Below are 20376 nucleotides of genomic sequence, written 5' to 3'. Positions count from 1 at the left end.
GCTGCAGGAAGGCATTCACACACACTTAATACTCCGAAATGAGCATGTGGTTAGACGTTCGTTCATCTAGCAAAAAGGGAACGATTTTCAGGGGAAACATTTACTCTGTTCTATCACTCTGTTTCCTAGGGCTTGTTTGAAGTTCATGCAGTTTTCCCTCTATAACAGAGTTGGAGCTAGTACCACCCCATATATATGTATGAAGTGTAGTTTCCAAATGAAAACAAACTTTGCTTTCACAAAAAGTTTGCTGAAGGACGGATTCACACACAGATAGCCCTCAGAACTGAGTAAGTGGAGAGAAGTTCGTTCACCTTGCACAAAGATAACGGGTTACAGGAGAAACACTTACTCTGTTTTCTCACTCTGTTTGCTAGTGCCGATTTGAAGCTCCTGCCGTTATCACAGTAATGAATATTTGGAACTAGTACCTCTACATATATATGTATGTAGTGTAGTTTCCAAAGGAAATGAATCTTTGTGTTCCCAACAAGCTTGGTGAAGGCGGCTTCCACAAAACATTATCTCTCAGAACTGAGCATGTGGATAGACGTTCATTCATTCAGCACAAAGGGAACGGGTTGCAGGGAAAACACTTTCTCTTCTTTCTTAGTCTGTTTCCTTGTGCCTGTGTGAAGTTTATGAATTTTTCATGCTTAAAACGTGTTGGAACTTCTACCTCCCCATATAAATGTAGATAATGTTTTTTCATCTGAAAAATACTTTGTGTTCTCAACAAGATATATGAAAGACGGCTTTCTCACAAACATCTCTCAGAACACAGCATGTTGACAGACGTTCGTTCATCTAGCACAAAGGAAACGGTTTGCAGTGGAAACTTTTGTTCTGTTTTCTCAGTTTGTTTCCTAGTGCCGGTTTGATGTTCCAGCAGTTTTCACTGTAAAACGTTATTGTAGCTAGTACATCAATATATATATCCATATAGTGTACTTTCTAACTGATAAAAAATTTTATGTTCCCAGCAAGCTAGTTGAAGGACGGTTTTCACAAAAAATTTTCTCTCAACTGAGCATGTGGAGAGACGTTCCTTCATGTAGTCCAAAGGGAACTGTTTGTAGGAGAAACATTTACTTTGTTTTCTCAGTCTGGTTCCTAATTCCGGTTAGAAATTCCTGCAGTTTTCAATGAAAAAATGAGTTGGAGTTTGTACCACCCTTTATACATTTTTGCAGTGTACTTTGAAATAAAAATAAACCTTGTGTTCCCAAAAAGCTAGGTGAAGGGTGGCTTTCCCACACACGTAGCTCTCAGAACTGAGCAAGTGGAGGAATTTCGTTCATCAAGCTCTAAGGGAAAGTGTAATAGTAGAAACGGTTACACTGGATTTTCAGTCTGTTTCCCAGTTCCCGTTTCAAGTTCCTGCAATTTTCACTGAAAACAGAGTTGGAGCTAGAACCTCCCGAAATATATATGTATGTAGTAAAATTTCTAACTTTAAAGAATCTTTGTCTTCCCAACAATTAAGGTAAAGTATGCATTTCACAAATACGTATCTATCAGACTGGGCATTTTGAGAGATATTCGTTCCTCTAGCACGAAGGGAACGTGATAAAGGAGAAATATTTTGCTTTCAAAGTGTTTTTCTTTCTGTCGGTTTGAAGTTCCTACAGTTTTCAGTGTAAAACCGAAATGGAACTAGTACCTCTCCATATATGTGTAAGTAGTGTAGTTTCAAAATGAAAAGAAAATTTGTGTTGCCAACAAGATATGTGAAGGGCTGCTTTCACACGCACTTCTCTCTCCGAAAAGACCACGTGGAGAGACGTTCGTTCATCTAGCACGAAGGGAACAGTTTGCAGGAGAAACACATAGTCTGGTTTCTCATTCTGTTTCCTAGTGCCGGTTTTAAATTCCTGCCCTTTTCACTGTAAAACTGAGTTGGATTTAGTACCTAGCCATATATATGTATGAAGTGTTTATACCAAATTAAAAGAAACTTTGTGTTCCCAACAAGCTAGGTGAAGGACGGCTTTCACACACACTTATCTCTCAGAACTGAGCTTGTTTAGAGACGTTCGTTAATCTAGCACAGAGGGAACGGCTTGAAGGTGAGACACTTATTCTGGTTAGTCAGTCTTTTCCTATTTCCGGTTTGAACTTTAAATTTTTCACTGTAATACCGTGTTGGAGCTAGAAACTCCCCATATATATGTATGGAGTGTAATTTCCAACTGAAAAGGAGCTGTATGTTCCCTATAGTCTATGTGAAGTTAGGCTTTCACACAAATTTACCTTTCGGAACTGAGCCTGTGGAGAGACGTTCTATAATTTAGCAGAAATGGAAGGGGTTGCCGTAGAAACACTTACTGTGTTTTCTCAGTATGTTTCCTATTGCTGGTTTGGAATTAATTCAGGTTTCACCGTAAAACCCTGTTGGAGATTGTACCTCCCCACATATATATATTTTCTGTTTTTTCCAACTGAAAATAACCTTTTTTTCCATCCAACTATGTGAATGTCGTCTTTCACACACATTTATCTCTGAGAACTGATCATGTGGCGAGACGTTCGTTCATCTAGCACAAAGGAAATGGGTTGCTGTAAAAACACTTACTCTGGTTTCTCAGTATTTTTCCTAGTACCGTTTTGAAGTTCATGCAATTTTCAGTGTAAAACCGAGTTGGAGCTTGTACCTCCCCATATATATGTATGTCGTGTTGCTTCCAATTTAAAGAAACTTTATGTTCCCAACAAGCTAGATGATTGATGGCCACACACACACGTATACCTGAGAATTGAGCATTTGGAGAGATGTTCTTTCATGTAGCACAAACGTAATTGGATGCTGTAGGATCACTTACTCTGGTTTCTCATTCTGTTTCGAAATGCCGGGTTTTAATTCATGCAATTTTCACTGTAAACCCGAGTTCGAGGTAGTAACAATAAATATATATTTATGTAGTGTAGAATCCAACTGAAAAGAAATTTGTTTTCCTAACGAGCTAAGTGAATGTCTTCTTTCACTCACACTTATATCTCAGACCATAGCATGTGGAGAGATATTCGTTCATCTCGCTCAAATGAAGTGAGTTTCAGTAGAATCACTTACTCTGGTTTCAGTATGTTTCCTAGTGCCTGTTGGAAGTTCATGCAGTTTTTAATGTAAAACAGATTTGGAGCTAGAACCTCCCCATATATATGTATGTAGTGTAGTTTCCCACTGAAAAGAAGCTGTGTTCCCAACAAGCTACGTGATTGACTTTTTTCACTCACACTTAAATCTCAGAATTGATCATGTGGAAAGACGTTCGTTCATCTTGCTTAAGGGAAATGGTTTGCAGTTAAAACACTTACTCTGGATTCTCAGTATGTTTCCTCTGCCGATTTTAAGTTCCTGCAGTTTTCAATTTAATTCCCAGTTGGAACTTGTTCCTCCCCATATGTATGTATGTAGTGTTGTTTCCCACTTAAATGAAACTGTGTTTTCTCAATAAGGTAGGTGACTGACGGCTTTCACACACACTTAACTCTCAGAATTGAACATGTGGGGAGACGTTCGTTCATCTAGCATAAATGGAATTTGAAATTGATGATCATGACCTGTGCTTGTAAAAAAACAGTTAAGGGAGCATTAATTTAGAGCCTTTATAGTTATGGCCATGAGACATTACAGAATTTCGTTTTCAGCAGTTGATTTCTTTTTTTTAAACTTCAGAAAACTTAAGTCTTTCCTGTAACTGGATATAGATAGTGAATATCTTAAAATCTTGAGCGACCGCTTCAAAGTAGACTAGTTACTTTGCTTTTGGTCTTTAACCTAAAGGAATATCCAGAAGTCCAGTGGCAGTTCGTAAGCAAGGGCCTTATCCTTGCCTTTTCATTTTTTTATGTTGAATAGGTATAACTGTATACTAGGTTAATGTGTTTATCTGAAGAGCTCCTTGGATATGTATATGTAAGTTATATTTTCAAAAATTATAATATTATGAAAATCAATTAACCTTGGAGATATATTTCATATATTTTATTCTTTAATAAAATAGATTCAGATAGCCCTGTTTTATGTAACACTTATGAAAATAAGTTGGCTTTATATAAATCCTTTTTCAATAAATCATTTAAAAATTGGTTTTTTTATCATTTGCTTCTTAAAAATAAGATATTAATTGCACAATATGTATGTTCCTTCAAGTTCATACTTTTTTCTCTATACTATCTTGAGTTGCTTAGGTAATTTTTCCCACTATATTGTTTATTTTAAACACTCAGTATGTGTTTCTGTCTGTTGCTTTATTAGAGAGCAAGAATTCGTTATTATTTTTAATAAAATATACTTTCAGGAAACTATACTGGGATTCTTTCATTCACACAGTTAAGCAATGATACCTGTTTTGTTATATCAATTGTCTAAGCCTCTCAACTTCCAAAAGATTACATGGACAAAGTTTAAAACGTCATAAATGTTCGACTAACAAAGTTTATTCTGTTCCTTGATTAAAAGTACAAATATGGGTCAGTCTTAAATTCGGATGTAAACGTCTTATAAATTACATGAGACTTCTCCAAAATTCTTTAATTTGGGCTTTAAATCCTCCAGTAAAAAACTGGTTTGAAGAAGAAGAAAGTCGAGAATAAATTCAATCCAAATTCTATTGAAATAAACAAAGCTAAATGTTTCAGTCATTTTTTTGAAGCAGAATAGATATGTTTTGTGCACCATATGATTTTAATAGTATTCATCTGAACATACGGTTTTGACACCATGAGACCACAAGCCAGAAAACAAGATCTCAGGCAAAGCAAGAAAAACAACTGAGGGGATTTTCTGCTGCAAAATTTCCCCTAACTAAAACTGTAATTGAGAACAAATCTGACGCCATATTGGATCTGTTCCTTCAGTTTGAAGCACTGTGCCCTGTTTTCCAGGCTTAATCTTGCTGGCTCTGCACCTTTTGTAAAACAACGTTGCCTTTACCCTAAAACCTACAGGAAAGCCTATTCTCGGGGCTCTGATCTTTAAGGATGTTAGCACTTCTGCACTTAAGCAGAGATGGCAAGTTGCAAAATAGAGAATAACCTTTGTTTTGTTGGAGGCTTACAGGGACACAATAGCCTGAGCCACATGGATGACTGCAAGAACAAAGAATGCCGGCAGCAAGAAGTTTGCACAACCAACCACACCCCCTCCCCTTTTTAGTTCAAAAGGAGCCTTAATTCTGACTTGGGAAAGATGATTCTCCAGGACGTTAGTCCCCCATCTTCTTGGTCTGCCAGCTTTCGGAATAAAGTTACTATTCCTTGCCCCAAAACCTTGTCTCCTGATTTATTTATCACTGTTGTGCAGTGAGCAGAACAAATTTGGCCTCAGTAACAGAACCAGCTTTGTCATTCCCTCTGATGTGAAATCTCTCTGGGTGTACAAGTGCTTGTCTGGTGGTGGTGGTGGTAGGCAAAAATATTTCACATCTCCTGATTTCAATAGGCTAAAATTTACTGCTATTTAAGTCAACTCTAGACTTTTACAGAATCACCTGCAGATGTGCTTCTGGGAGCTACAAAAATTCCAACAATGAAAATAATTCTATTGTCTCCAGACAAGATAATTTTCCTCAAAATTGAGCAGCTCTGAAACACACTTCAGGAGTACAGATAGATGCAGTGTTCTTCATTTCCCATGCTGTTCTGACACAATTTTCCACTTATATCAAAGTAAATTAAAATTGGTCTTCAATTTCAGATGCTCTGCCATGATACAACAATGTCAATTCCACTTATTTATTGAGCCAGAGCAGCTTTAGAATAAATGACTTTACACCAAACTCCTGCTTGATATCCTGTCTTCTCCATGGTGGCTAATTCATTCTTCTTACTTCCTAAAAGTTCTCCTGTTATGGGAAGTTAGCCTTTACTGTGCACATTCAATTGGGAAGGCACAAATTAAATATGTGAGGGGATGACATACATATTTAATTCTTACTTATACATATATACAAGCACACAGGACCTGTGTCTTGGAAGATGTCACTTCCTAATGTGGGCAAAAGGATGGTCTATAGTTCAATCAATGATCTAAAAGCAGTTTTCTAGGATATAATAAAGCAATGCTTGAGTTATAAGACAGAACAACTCCTGGATATGAATCAGTGGCACCAATCAGTGGGTGCACATGTGTGCATACACACGCCTATGCACACGGAGCAGCCTTGGAGACACTCCATCTGTGCTGATGGAGCAAAGCCATGCTGGGGAGATGAGGAAAAAGTGCCTAATACAATAAAACCAGGACACCTGAGTAATGGGTAATAGGAGTCAATTGAATTTTCTGGTTAGCTGAAGGCCAAACAAAAACAATTTTAGTTTCAAACGTCATTGTTAAAAACTTTCTTAAAGCACAGAAGCCTGTTTTCCTGCTTTGCTTAGTGTCACATGGCATATTAAACATGACAGATTCGTAGTTCTCTGACTGTGGAACGGGAAAGGCCTTGCTGTCATATTTCAGAACATTAGTCTATGTTTTGCAGCACAGTGGATACTGAAAATGGGGCAATTTGAGTGAATGGGAATGGACATAACCTAGCAGTCATTGACTGTGTGTGATTTGCCAACTTTCTCCAAAAAGTAGGGGTAGAAAGCAAATCAGATAAATTCAGGGATCCTGGGGTGGGGAGTCGGGTGGGCTGACAGCTGGGTGGTCCCAGGTAGCTTGTTTTACTGTGTAAAATTGTGACTATGATCCAGACAGTAACACACTGTCAAATTCTTGTGCCTGTAGCTTTGATACCTGGCCAAGTCTGTGAGCCAATTTTATCGATGGGGCATAATGAAGATAACTAATATTCCCTGAGGACCAGGTTATGTGACTTCCATGCATTGACTCACTGAATTCCCTAAGCACCCTTTGTGGTACATAACAGTCTTAAAATATGCAGCAGGGGATTATTCTGTTTGCAGATGATAAAATGAAACTCTGAACTGTTGAATCCTGGCCCGAAATAATGCAGATGGGAAGACGCCGTGCTGGGAGCTAACTCGGGCCAGGCTACAGAACTTGAAGCTCCCAGCAAGTCCCCTCACCCAGAAACCTGGCCCACAGCCACTGCCTGGCCTTGTTCTATTTCTATGAGTGCTCATAGGAAAATGCCAGGTACTCAGGGTCAATGCGACTTGATTAAGAATTTCAAACTGGGATAGCCTTTTGTTGGGGACTGTAACCTGGGAGTGAAACTGGCAGTGAAGTAAGGGAGGAAACATCTCTGGTTGTAAGAATATTTCTAGGGAAGGAGGTTCCCTGGTGGGCTGGCATGGGAATCGCTGTGGTTGTGAGCCCCCTGTTGCCCTGTGGGGTTGTGGGCAGGGAAGGAGAGAGGCTGTTCCGACTGGTCATAGTCAATACAGTTTGTAAACAGCTGAGTTCTGTTCCCTCACAGCTCAGACACATGCAGGACATGAGGATGCTTAGCTAATGACCAACAGTTGGTAGCAAAGGCCAAGAGTGGGGTGGGGAGGAGATATGGGGCCACCTTCTGGAAGAACCGCTGCCCCAGGGGACCAGGAAGGTAGTGAATGTTTGGAGATGCACAAAGGGTTTCTATGGCCTCATCAGGTAGTTCCTATTTTAAACTGATAGTCTGGAATATATGGTCAAATGCGGTGGAATGTCTGCTCTTATTTTAAGTTCTACAAACACTTAAATGGATAGATTTCTATCTCCATTATACAAGCACTGCTGGGTGACCTTTATAGTCAATGTGAGGATCAAAAGAGTGAGTACTTATTAATGCTATTACCATGCTTCTACTGAATTAACACTTCAGCAACAGTATAACGGCCACGCTCCTTAACAACTGCCTCTGAAAGGGTCTTGTAAGTCACAAATAATAATTATAAAGAAAATATATTAAAAATAATAACAATTACAGTTACAACAACTATGTTGTTTATAACGATGATAGTGTTAGCGTCTCCCTCTCATATTAAACAGTACCCAACACTAGATTCCTTAGGAAACAACACCAATGCATTTTTGGACTTTTCTAAGTCTTCACCCAATGAAGCCTTTTTATTCACATTGGTCCACCACAGCCAGAATTGCTGTTCCTTGCATGGTGGGCTGCCATGCTGCGATGTTCTGGGCTTTTTCTGGCACAATGCTTCTACACTGGGTAGTCAAGGTTCCACGAACCCAATCTGATTTCCAATATATTGTTCTCCAGAGCCAACAGAGGGGCCACTGGAAAGAGGCCACATATACGGTGGTGAACCCAAACTGAATACCTGTTGAAGGAATGGACACACAACATGGAGTGGTGGATGGATGGAAGCACAACATAAATTCTTTTACTCCTGTATAGAGAGAGGGGAAAATGGTGAACTAAATCCCAAAGAGAAAAGACGTTCATGGTAATAATAATGTTCAACAGTGAAAGAATCCAAACAAAAGGCAAATATAAAATCTCTGGGAAGAAGACTCATTACAACCTGTTTCTTTCACATATATACCCTTAGTAGGAATAACATACTTAAAAATCTTTAACCAACCATAATTATTTGCTCATAATAAACTTGGGAATCTTGAAGCATATTATTCACTCTCAGTGTTGAAATAATACAATCTTGGAAGATGATTTGTATTTGAGGATTAAAAAAAGAATATTGTGGATGTATCTAACAATTTAAATAGAAATAAGAAATGTACCCTTGGGAAAGCTATGCATAGAGAATGTTGGAGGAAATACACTGAATATAGGCAAGTGAGCAAGCTCCCTTGAGTCTGGGAAGGTGAGTGCAGCACATTCAGAATCTATGAAGTTATTACAAGTCACAGAAAGGTATGCAATTAAAGTGTCTTCCTAAGCAAAATATTCTTCTTCAAGAATTTTTATCTTGATATTTCTATGGTCTGTGTGGTCACAGGAAGTCAAAGTTATGGTGGTGGCTTAGAAGTTCTTTTCTCTCTGTGTGTAATTTACAGGGCAATGCTACAGATGGGGCAGCAGAGATCTGTGGTAAGCTGTTCCATAGGGTGGGGGAGCGGTTAGAAATGATAAGGTCAGAGATCTAAAAGACTTTTAGACCCTCCCCTCCTAACTGGCAGACCTTTAAAGTAAACTAGCACAGGTATGTAACTAAGACAGTGGATGAGAGGCAAATTTATAGTCCCTTTAGTGTTACTGCTCAGTCAAGGGGTAGGGACCACTCTGGCCAGGAACGGCAAGACCGTGAATGGGGTGGATGGGTAGGAGGAGCTGACATTTGCTTCTGACCTTAGAGGCAGGGGTGTGTTGCAGAAAAGCCGACAGTGCTGCAAAGATGCAGTAGTTCCACAGCCCAAAAGGAGCTGTCATATTCAGGGAGGTCAGAGAGCAAGAACCAAAGTTAGTGACGCCACAGGGTCAGCAGCGTGACAGCATTGATGTCAGTATCTGTGTCCATAACCCACCTAACCCTACATGAGCTCATCTGCCTACGGGGGCAGGTAAGTAGCAGAAATGCTTGGAGTGGGTGCAGCCACTGGCAAATTGGCAAGTGGGCATCCTAAGGAAACGCAATGCTCACCATCACCATATTGGAAATAGGGCCTCACAGTGTCAGATCTCCTTCTTATTCAAGAGAAGCCAGAAATTACGAGTTTATTAGCAATCAACCCAGATCAAAACCCAGAAAAGATATCATTTTATAATGACAAAGAAGGCACAGACTATTCAGAAATAAATTAATGAAAAATATTAAGAAGATTCTGATAAATGATTTAAAAAAAGAAAAAAAAAGATGATTGAATGAACAGTAGAATGCACCACCCTCTTCAGTGGGGAGACTCAAATTTGGGGGACATAGAACATTTTTTCTCCAAAATAAATTTAGTATCTGAATGCAAATTTAGTTAATAATCCCAAATGGATTTAAGAAAAAAATCTGAAAGGTGATCCTAAATGAATTCCAGAAATATACCTATATATACAAATAAAGTAATGAGGAGGGATGTTTGAATTTGTAGTATTAGGGATATTCTGGAAAAGGATAAAACAGGACCAACTCTAGGAGGTATTAATCTATGGTCATGGAAAGAGTATAGAAATAGTGCACTGAGAGTATGAATGAAATACATTACATTTCAAGAATAGACGTGGATATTTATGAGATTTTTGTAATATTATAAAACTGACACTTCAAATCAGTGGATTCAAGTTCTGCAGTAATTAGCCAAATCATTGGAAGACCTGGTAGAGTGTCCTCATTTATGACATTAAAATAAATTTCAGATAATTTTTTAATTAAAAAATAAAACACCAGAAATAACCCAACATGATTTAATCTGTTCAGATTTTCAAGCGAGAAGAACTTTCTAAAAAGCTTTTGGAAAAAAGACCAAAAAAAGCAAAGGCCTAGCAACTCAGCAAGGCCAGAAACGCCCACTGTAAAATAAAACGAACCCTCGCCCAACCCTCTCTCACGGCCCTGTATTGCTCTCTGATATGTTCTACACTTTCTTCTTCCATTTAAAGTCCAGTTTCTTGGAGAAGTACCTGCGCTGAAGACTCCTCAGGGCTCAGAGCCCTGCATCCCCCACGGCCCTCATCGCAGCACTGAGACAGGAGTTGCACTGCCGGTGGCTGCGTGTTTCAAACTAGTCAGCATTTTCAGCTCGTGTTTATTTGATTACCAGTTAGCTTTTGCCGTGGACAAATATTTTCCTCTCAGTGGGATGTTTTCCCCCTTAATTTTTGTTTTACTTAAATACATTTAAAAAGCCCAGACAGAAAATTGTGTGTGCACATATGCACACACACAGATACACACAGATCTGTTTTTTAAAGTCTACCTAAGTATAGTCCTCCTCCTCCTTTTCACCAGGCTTGGCAATTAAAGCTGGGCTTTACCTCTTGCTTTATTGCCCCACACACCCACCCCCTTTCTCACTATGCTCCTTTTAGTCAGTGTTCAAATCCCTCTTAAGCCAGGTTACAGCCTTCTCTGTGTTGCCTCAACTAGTTTCTCCCAACTGCTCTGCTATTCTTCTTTCTCTTGGTGGATTTCTCTTCTCCCATGTGCCATGTACATGACCCTTTTCCCCAGGGCCTCGTCCTCAATCCTCCACTTGGCAGGAATGAATCGCCCCCACGGCCTCACCCACAGCTCCTCTGAGCTCCTGACTGTTGAATCCAGCTTAACAACGGGCATCACCCCTCAGATGACCCATAGACATTTTGCAATCAAAATGCCACACACAGAACCATCTCCTTGAAACCATCTCCTCCCCTTACACTCCCCCTGCAGATCCGCTCTCCAGATGGGTCACTGGAAAGTCACCTCAGCAGCTCTGCGGCCCGCCACCGCGGCCCTGCAGTCCCCTCTGCAGCAGTCACCACTTCTGCCGCCCACGTCTCTATGCCTCTGCCCAGGGCCTCTCTGCAGGCATGTGCCACTTGTCTGGATTACCTGGAGTGGCCCCCGAAATATCCTTTCCCACCAAACTATGGGCCTCCCCCTAAAAATATTATTTTCCATTCTGCTGCCAGTATAACCAGATCTTCTTTAACATAATCATTATGCAATTCTCTTGCTTACATATATTCCAATATAGCCCTGTTACTTTAAGGATACATTCAAGTCTAATCACACAAGACCCATCGTGACATTGGCCTTGTGCACCTGATATTCCCACCTGTGGATACTTTGTTCTAACCCTACTTGTTGTTCTTCAGTCTGGCCAAGCCGCTTCATGCCGTGTACTCTTATATGTCTCTAATTCTCTGCATGAAGTGTCCACTCCCTCTACCACACATTAGAGAGCTAACTTCCTTTCACCTTTCAAAATTCAGTTCAAATATTCCCAGCTCTATGAAGTCCAATGTGTGTTCACCTGCTTAGGAATCCATCAACTACTCGCCAAGTCTCGCCTGCCCTGCGGAGTGCAGACACCAAGTCTTACCTGTCTTGGTCTCCTCAGCAGTTGATACAGTGTTTGGCATAGCAGGTGCTCAGTGTTTGTTGGATAGATAAATGAATGAATCAGTAAAGAGATGAGAGGTCTACAATCCCCCCCAGTTACTCAGCTACCATTTTGGAAAGTTCATTCTGTGGAGTTAAGGAAATGTCAGTGTAGGTGGTGGGCAGACAGAACAGAGGTGAGGGCGTGGGGGAGAAAGGCCTGGTCCTGGAGAGCGCAGGAGAGGCGTGGGTGGGAGAGCACTGGAGACAGAGGGAATGGAGGGGGCGGGTGCAAGGAGATGTTGAAGAACAACTGATATTAACTGCAGTAAATTAAATGGAGAACATAATATATGAAGGGAAGATCAAGTTAACACAGCAAGGGTGGAAAAGGCAGTACCAGAGACGAAGAGCTCTCACTTCATCACTCACTGCATTTCACTTACGGCACCCGCCCTCTGGGAAGGCAGCGCCAAGTTCTTGAGAGACTGATGTTTGCGCTCTGGGTGCTCTAAGTACAAAACGGTATCTTATGGCTTCCAGATTTTAAGACTGATAGATTATTTCTCTTATGTCCCGTGTCTGAGTTCTCAAACAGCAGGATCTTTTGCTTCTGGGGGTGAGCTATTGTGGTTAATAACTCAGGGTTACTCCAATAATCTCAAAGGACAGTGGGGAAATCACTAGAACAAATAAAAGAGAAATTTCACTCAGAAAAAAACATATGCCCTATAGAACCTTGTGGGGGCCTTGGGGACAATGTTACCGCCAACTCATCTAACAGTTGTATGTGAGTGCATTGAAACTCCAAGCTCAAGTCACTTAAACACGTATGAGAACCAGGGTCCAGGCTGTGGTGCTTCAGACATGCACGGGAAGATGAAAAGCCTGACTATTGCCTCCGACAGGATCAGTCCAGCCGGGGAGCGCAATGGACACAGACATGATCACGCACCATCAAGACAAGAATCAACTGCAATTCATGCTTAGAGAGGAGAGCAGAAAATCTCTAAAAAGTTGAGGGTTTGCTGCCAAGGCTTGGCAAGAGCCCTTCCAGGCAGAAAAGCAGAGAAAGATACTTCTGGCGAAGGAGACTAGGGATGGTGGCAGGGTGCGAGGCCTAAAGAAGCAAGGGTGGAGGGCTCCAGGGTCATCTGTCAGAAGCTGTTCCCCTTCAGCGGCTAAGAGGCCTAACTAAAAAAGCAGGTGTGGTGTCATTAATGATCATGGGGAAAACTGGGAGGAGGAAACTGAGGTCAGGAGATCACCACCAAAGGCACTTTATTTGAGAGGAACAAAAATAATTCAAAAAGCACTTGGAAATCCTATCTCCCATGAACGAAAAGAACACAAAATAAGTTTCACTCCAGCTTTGAATACAGAATAACAGACTGCCTACTCTCAGAAATGGATTGAATTTTCTAATTCGTTAGGGATTATTTAGAGAATAGGAAAACGAATAAATCTGAACAATCTCTCTACAATAGCTGTTACTCCATCCTGTTATGTAGGGTAGAGTTAGGCTGAATTATTTAATTAGTATTTTAATGAGACTATAAAGTTCTAAAAGTCCTATCAATTTCTCCCAAAAGCGTACAACTTTTCCTTTCAATGACCTTTATTTGACTTAACTAGAACAATAACTATTTTCCAAGGCTTTTTTCGTGTGTGTTAAAATACCAAATGATATGCTGCCCTCAGAATGTTGTTGTTATTATTAATGCTGATAATAGCCCCAATAAGAAATATTTACAATTATGACTCATTTTGGAATAACAGGTCATTGGATTAAAGTCCTTTTGAAAATAAGCAGAAAAAACGAACATAATTTCTACACCAGGGACAGGAGCTGCACCCTTAATCGAACCTGGTCACTAACCACAACAAAAGCAAAGATGAAACTCAAATCAGACACCAGGCCACAAAGCATAGCTGACTGAAGATGACACAAAATGACCTTTCATTCACCGAGGGAATCAGATGCGTTTCTATGTATATTATATATTTTAAAAGCAATTATTGTATATAGAGCATGTAATTTAGGAAAAAGAAAACTCCCTCTTTCTGTAGACTTATAAACAGGAAGCCCAATGGGGTGTCTTGCAGACATGAACCGGCATGCATAAATGCAAAGCCTATTGACAAAAATACTTTCTTGTCTCCTATGCTTAAAAAAAAAAAAGTAATTCAAGGCAGTGGTGAGCTCAAATGTCTCAGATACAAAACGTGCACATCATCAGCCTTCTAGTAGATAAAAGTGCGCCATGCATAATAGAAAAGATGAAGTTTCCTATGGAAATCTATTTTGAGATGCAACAATTTAAAGGCAACCGAGAACTCAAAACCAAGTTCAAACAAAGAGAAACAAAGGCCAAGCAAATTTACAGAAATGGACAAAGACATTGGAGAAGGAGGGGATCTGTGTTCTACCAATACTCCAGATCAGCAAATTCATCCTGAATTCAAGCCAGTGATGTGCCATGAGGTGACTCAAGGAACCAGGCTGAAACCATTGGCCAGAAGAAATAGGAAAAATGTCAAAGGCAGGTGTGAGGTGTGGAAGGGGTGACCCTGTGACCCTTGCTGCCATGAGGCAGGATGCTCTTGAGGGCTTTCTGCACAGGCTGGCGGGCTCACATGACTCTGTTTAGAAGGATATCAGCCAACAGCTGTGCCACACGGGCTGCAGCCCGTGCTGAGTCATATCTAGTAACGGTTCTGAGATCATCCTTAGACGACATGACCAGAAGGATCTGAGAATCAATGATGGAGAATTACCTGAATGAGTATTCCATTTCATTCCTTGGCAGTAAACCTTCAGCTTTGTACAACATAAATATTGACAAAGATATACACAGGCAACCTATTTGAAAGCCTGACTGCATAATTGCATCTAATTGAGAAAAGCGGGATCCGTTTCGATATGCTAGGTCTTTGTTTGGCTCGGTAACCGATGCTTCTGAGACCCAAAGCATATTCTAGTATAACCGACAGCACAGAAATCCCCACTGATGACTTACTCATTTCAGGGTATTCATAAAATAACCCCAGTTTGCCCGTTGGATACAGATGGTTGTCCCATTCCCATCGTGGGGTGGTCTGTTCTGCTCCCGAAACTGTGGCATCATTAGATTCATGACCCATCTGTCAAACAGATCAAATTATAAAGCAAGATATTATCAGACCAAGGTCATAAAAGTATTACTGATATTTCAAGCTGAACACATCATCTTCCCAAGAATTTAATTTCTTGTTTTCAGGATAAATTTCTTTTTATTGCTGCCTACCTACACTCAAGTATTGTGAAAACTAGTCCTGACTACGTACCTTGTGTTTACCAAAATTGTAACGACTACTACTACTTTATCTCCTACCTCCTTTTCAGGTGGGCACTTTAGCTTTTAGAAGATACCTACCCTCATTTGTTTTTTCCCCCATTTCTCTGCTATTATCCACCATGGCATTTCCAGTTTGTAAATTGTCAGAGAAAATAAGTAAAAGAAAGAAATACAGGGTCGGTGAGCTGGTGATAAGTGCTGCAGAGGAAAATAAAGGAGGGCGAGGAATGTGTGGTAGGGAGGAGTGTGGATGGGGCAAGTGACCTTTGAATAAGGCAAAGACGGAGGCAAAGGGGTGGGCAGAGGGAACAGTGATCACAGGCCTTGAGGTCCCTCACGCTGGACAGACAGCATGGAGGCTGGTGTGGGCCAGAGTGAATAGGAAATAAGTGGTGGTTTTGGGGGGTGGAGCCTTAGAGGCTGCCGTGAGGATGTTCATTTTTCCCTCTGAAGGAATTGTGGAACCATGGAGGATCACTGAGCAGAAAAGTGATACTCTACCGTTGGATCGAACAGGTCCAAGACCCTAATTTCAGCTGAACAAATCAAGGGCCAAAGAAGTGACATGCCACCTCAAATTCAGTGCAGAGCTTGAAAGAAACAGCCTCGACTCGCAGCCCAGTGCTCTGCACCCTTCTGGATGTTGTCCCACAGAGCTCTCTCTAAGGTTAAATTTTTTCCTCACTCAGAGGCTTGTGGGACAACTGAATGCTTCCCCCTTTTTCAAATGGCAATTTGTCCTGAAAGGAATTCGGAGTTGGCAGTGAAACAAGGCATGGACCTGTAGACTACAGAGCTGTTGTTCCTGAAAGCAACAGCTGGCGCGTGGTTTACTCGTGGAGTTCAGCAGAAGAGACAGAGCAACAACAGACAACTTAGCATCTGGCGGAGCTTCGGCTGACTGCACTGCACGTTTGGATGGATTTCAAATTTGGACAGTGAGGCGTCTTCACACGAAAGGCAGGTGTATACATCATACATGCCCACACGTCTGTATGCACACACACGTGGACACACACAGAGTATATGATGTGACTTGTAAAGAGCTTCCCCTGCTAGGTTTCCCACTGCCTCTGATCTCAGCGTTAATCTTTCCCTGGCCATGCTCCCAGGGTTGCTACGAGATTTCTTTGCAATGGAACATGCCCTTCGCTTCACAAACTTTCCCCAATTCTTTCAATGACATTAGGGGAAGAGCAGGGAGCTCTGGGAAGGGGTGGGGATATGGACTCGAGATACTCCTGAATCTGAATCCACACTTCATGGCTTATTTGTTATTTAACTTTATTTACATTCAAAATGCAATTGTTGCAGATCTCAGAAGTTGATTTACACTCACTGCTGTGGCAGAATGTTGCGGTCAGTAGACCCACCACTGGATCCTCTTATTCAACACGTCCTTCCAATAATTCAGATAATACTGTATCACAAATGCCCATTTCTATATTTTGATACCTGCTTTTCAGTATAATTATCTTCCTTCTTTATTCTCTAAATCTTATGATTTTTAAACATTTTTCTGAGAAGTGTTCCACAGGCACTATACATATGATAAGTTGATAAAGAGATCCTGGAGATCAAAACCACATTTAAATCCTGAGATAAACTCAACTGTGCCGTATACATGGCTAGGTTTAGTCTGCTTCCTTTGTTACTTTGTTTAGTAATTTTTGTTTCAAACAACAAGATTCTACTGTATAGCACAGGGAACTACATTCAATAACTTTTAATAGCCTATAGTGGAAAAGTATATGACAAGGAATATATATATATATGTATGTATATGTGAATCACTATGCTGTATACCAAGAATTAACACAATATTGTACACCAACTATACTTTCAACAAAAAATGTTGAAATAAAATTGGGAGGTGAAACTTCGACTGTCCAGGCTGCTGTCAAGATGAAACGATTCAAAGCAGGCCAGGTATTAGCAAACCCCCTAACACATCAAAACCCCATATGGGATCTTCTTTTTGAGCAGCACAGGCTAACCAGCTGTGGTCACCTGTAAATAAGGTTGAAGTCACTTAGACCCTTGGCTTGGGAACGCCGTGGCCACCGGGGTGGGGGTCACTGCAGCACCTACGAGAATGACGGGGACAGCCTGCTCCTGATGCCGCTCCCCAGGCCGCAGCCCGGAGCACTGCAGTCAGGTCTGAGGTCCGGCCGGGAGCGCACAGCTCCACAGCCACTCGGAGCCCTGCGGTGCGGGTGGAGCTGGGACCGCACTCGTCCATCACCCTTCCAGGCACCCAGACTCGGGAGTCCCCTGGGGGAATTTTTCTCTGCCTCATAATTCCTGTCTCAGCCTCTTGTGGAATGCGGTCCATGCCCAACGGAAGCAGGGCTTTAACCCTCCGGGACCCAAATCCATCACGGTTTGGATCCAGGATGTAACTTCCATGTTAACTCACCTGGTGCTCCCTTTTGTGCTGAACTGCCCTCCCCCGTCGATGACATTAGGTCGTATTAGAAGTCCCGACTTGCTTGTCCTTAGCTAAGACTCAGCCTCTTGCTCAGTCTTCCTGACTGGAACCACTCTTCTGTGGCAGAAAAGCTTGGGCTGTCGGCAACCCATCATTGTCCTCGGTCTTTTGGGTTTTCTGTTGGTTTATGGTTCTCATGCAGGGATACCAATTTGCACATGAGAAACACCTGTAGACATTTTAAAAAATACAGACACTGGATCCTCCCCACTCTCCAGCCAAGGCTGGAAGCTTTCTCCCTCTAGCAGGGGTTACACAATAATTTGCTTGGGAATTGACCACACATATTGGCATAATCATGGTAAATTGCCCTTTACTCAGTGCTTCCCACGTGGCATTTTCTACTTCATGTTGTCTTTGTACGTTCATTATCACATTTAATCCCTGAATTATAGATAATCACCATTTCTTTTGAGGACACTCCTACTTGCTAATCTTGAATACAAGTATCTTTGATTCTCTTAATCTATTTCATTCCTGAGTTTCCTGTTCCTGGATTTAAAGAGTGAATTATGGACACATGTATTTAAGATTCTCTTAATATATCTATCTGACTCATCCTCTAACCAAATCATATCTGGAGAAGAGAGATTTTCTCTTTTAAATATTTGCATTTTCTTACTATATAGTAGTGCGTACACACGGTGGAAAATGTAGAAAGCATATAAAGTAAGAAAATTACAGCCATACATTATCTAAACACCAAAGGACAGTGCTATGTCATGTTTGGCATTTAACCATTTTTCTTAATATTTTATCATAAAATTTCCCTAGGGCAAGTTACTTAACCCTGGAATTGTACTAGACTTTTGTCAAGTACAGAATAACATTCCCAGAAATGACCCCAACATCAAAATAGTACGTGAGGCTGGGAAGGCCATAGGGCACTCAGCTTATTCTCTGAGTCCTAAAAAGAATGCTGTTAATTCACTGATGTTACTCATTCGATGCCTGTGAGTCACTCACTCACTCAGCTGGCTCGGACTGAGACCTAATTTATACCAAGTGCCGATCCAAGTGCTGGGGAGACCCCAGAGAGAGCCTGGATCACGGCATCACTGTCCTTCTTCATTTGCTCCCAGAATCCTACTCAACAAACCCACATGGGATTGGGGGGTGGAGGCAGGTGATATATGGTAAAATTCATTTCATTATGTTCCTTTAGACATATTTAAATAGCATGAAAATAGTCACTAACTTTGATAAGTTTTCTTTTCCCTTCCTATGTATTTTTGAGGATGGGTATAGTTTTGGGGCAGCAAGAGTAATTGATAGATCTTTAGTATGTTAGGATTTTATATGAAAAATTAAGAAGGAAACTGGCACCTTATACAAAGAGAAGAGGCAGTGAGGAAAACATAAGCCACCCTCGAACTTGGCTACCATTCAGAATTTCTGATATTCAAAAAAGGGAAACATAATTCAAAATATTTTCCCTAAATATTTTAGCCCAGAGTAGAAATACATGTAGGCAAAGTTCAGCTCACTGGAACCTACAACAATGTGCTTACTTAAGCGAAGGTATAAACAGACCACAGATACTATAATGCATCCTTTACTTTAAACTAGTTAATGTGAGCAAGTTTCATTTCACATGAATTGCTCAGTACCAATTTAGGAAATATATCCTTCTTGATTGGTAAAAATAGCTCACTGATAACCAGATTCAACAAAATTTAGTGTTAAATAATTAACCTATTTCCTTCAGGAAATGCTTTTGAGTAATCTGAGTTAAGTATTTCCTCTATCTGATCTATTTCTTTTCACAGAGAAAAGTAGTATTATTTGCACATGAGCTACTTTTACTCCTCTGGAGAAATCTGACTGTGAGCTCAGGGTAAGAGTTGTCTACTGCACAGTAGGGAAAAAAAAGATTCATTTCACAGCAAAGATCAGAATCTTTTTTTTGAGGGGCATGGTGAGCTGGGGGACAAGGGAAATGCCTTTGTTTAGAGACAGACCACAGTAATCCATCCTGAAGCTGAAAGATGAAGACCTTGTGAAGAAATGTGGAAGGACACACTGACACACAAATGTGTTCACTCTGCAAAAACAGAAAGAAGGAAAGAAAAAATAATTTAACTGCCCTATAAAGAGAATGGACAGAAAATTGGTAATAAGGGAGAGTGAAGGAAAGTTAGGGAAGGGAGGAGAAACAGTGAAAGGGAACTTGGATGCGGTGGGCAGAATAGCAGTTTTCTAGAGCTTACAATGAAGGATGATAAGAAAAAAAGTAAAGTTTAAAAAAAGTTACAAAGTTTAAAATAGTTTAAAAATTAAAAAATGAAGTTAAAAAATAATTTTTTTATAGTGACATGGAAGATTGTAAAATGATGGAGGATTTTATTTCAAAATTCAAGTTGTTTGAGTTTCTCCTCCATGCTCCAAACAACAGTAAGATCTGCTTGTGTAATTGGTTTTGGGGGACACCACAGAGAGGGGTGAGCAATGCAGTTCGGTTGGCCAGGAGCAGAATGCTTTTGTGGAAGGCAAGACAGAAGAGAGATCAACAGTTTCATGAGGACAGAAACTCAAAGCCAGAAATTATCTTAAAAAGCTTAGTGTGGTGGGCAGAAAAAGTCCCCCCCCAATATGTCTATGTCCTTATCCCCAGAACATAGGAAGAGGTAATATTCCCTGGCAAAGGGGGCCTATGGT

The sequence above is a fragment of the Camelus bactrianus genome, chromosome 3 (assembly GCF_048773025.1).
Source record: "Camelus bactrianus isolate YW-2024 breed Bactrian camel chromosome 3, ASM4877302v1, whole genome shotgun sequence".
Classification (NCBI taxonomy): domain Eukaryota; kingdom Metazoa; phylum Chordata; class Mammalia; order Artiodactyla; family Camelidae; genus Camelus; species Camelus bactrianus.
Note: the sequence above shows the minus strand (reverse complement) of the source record.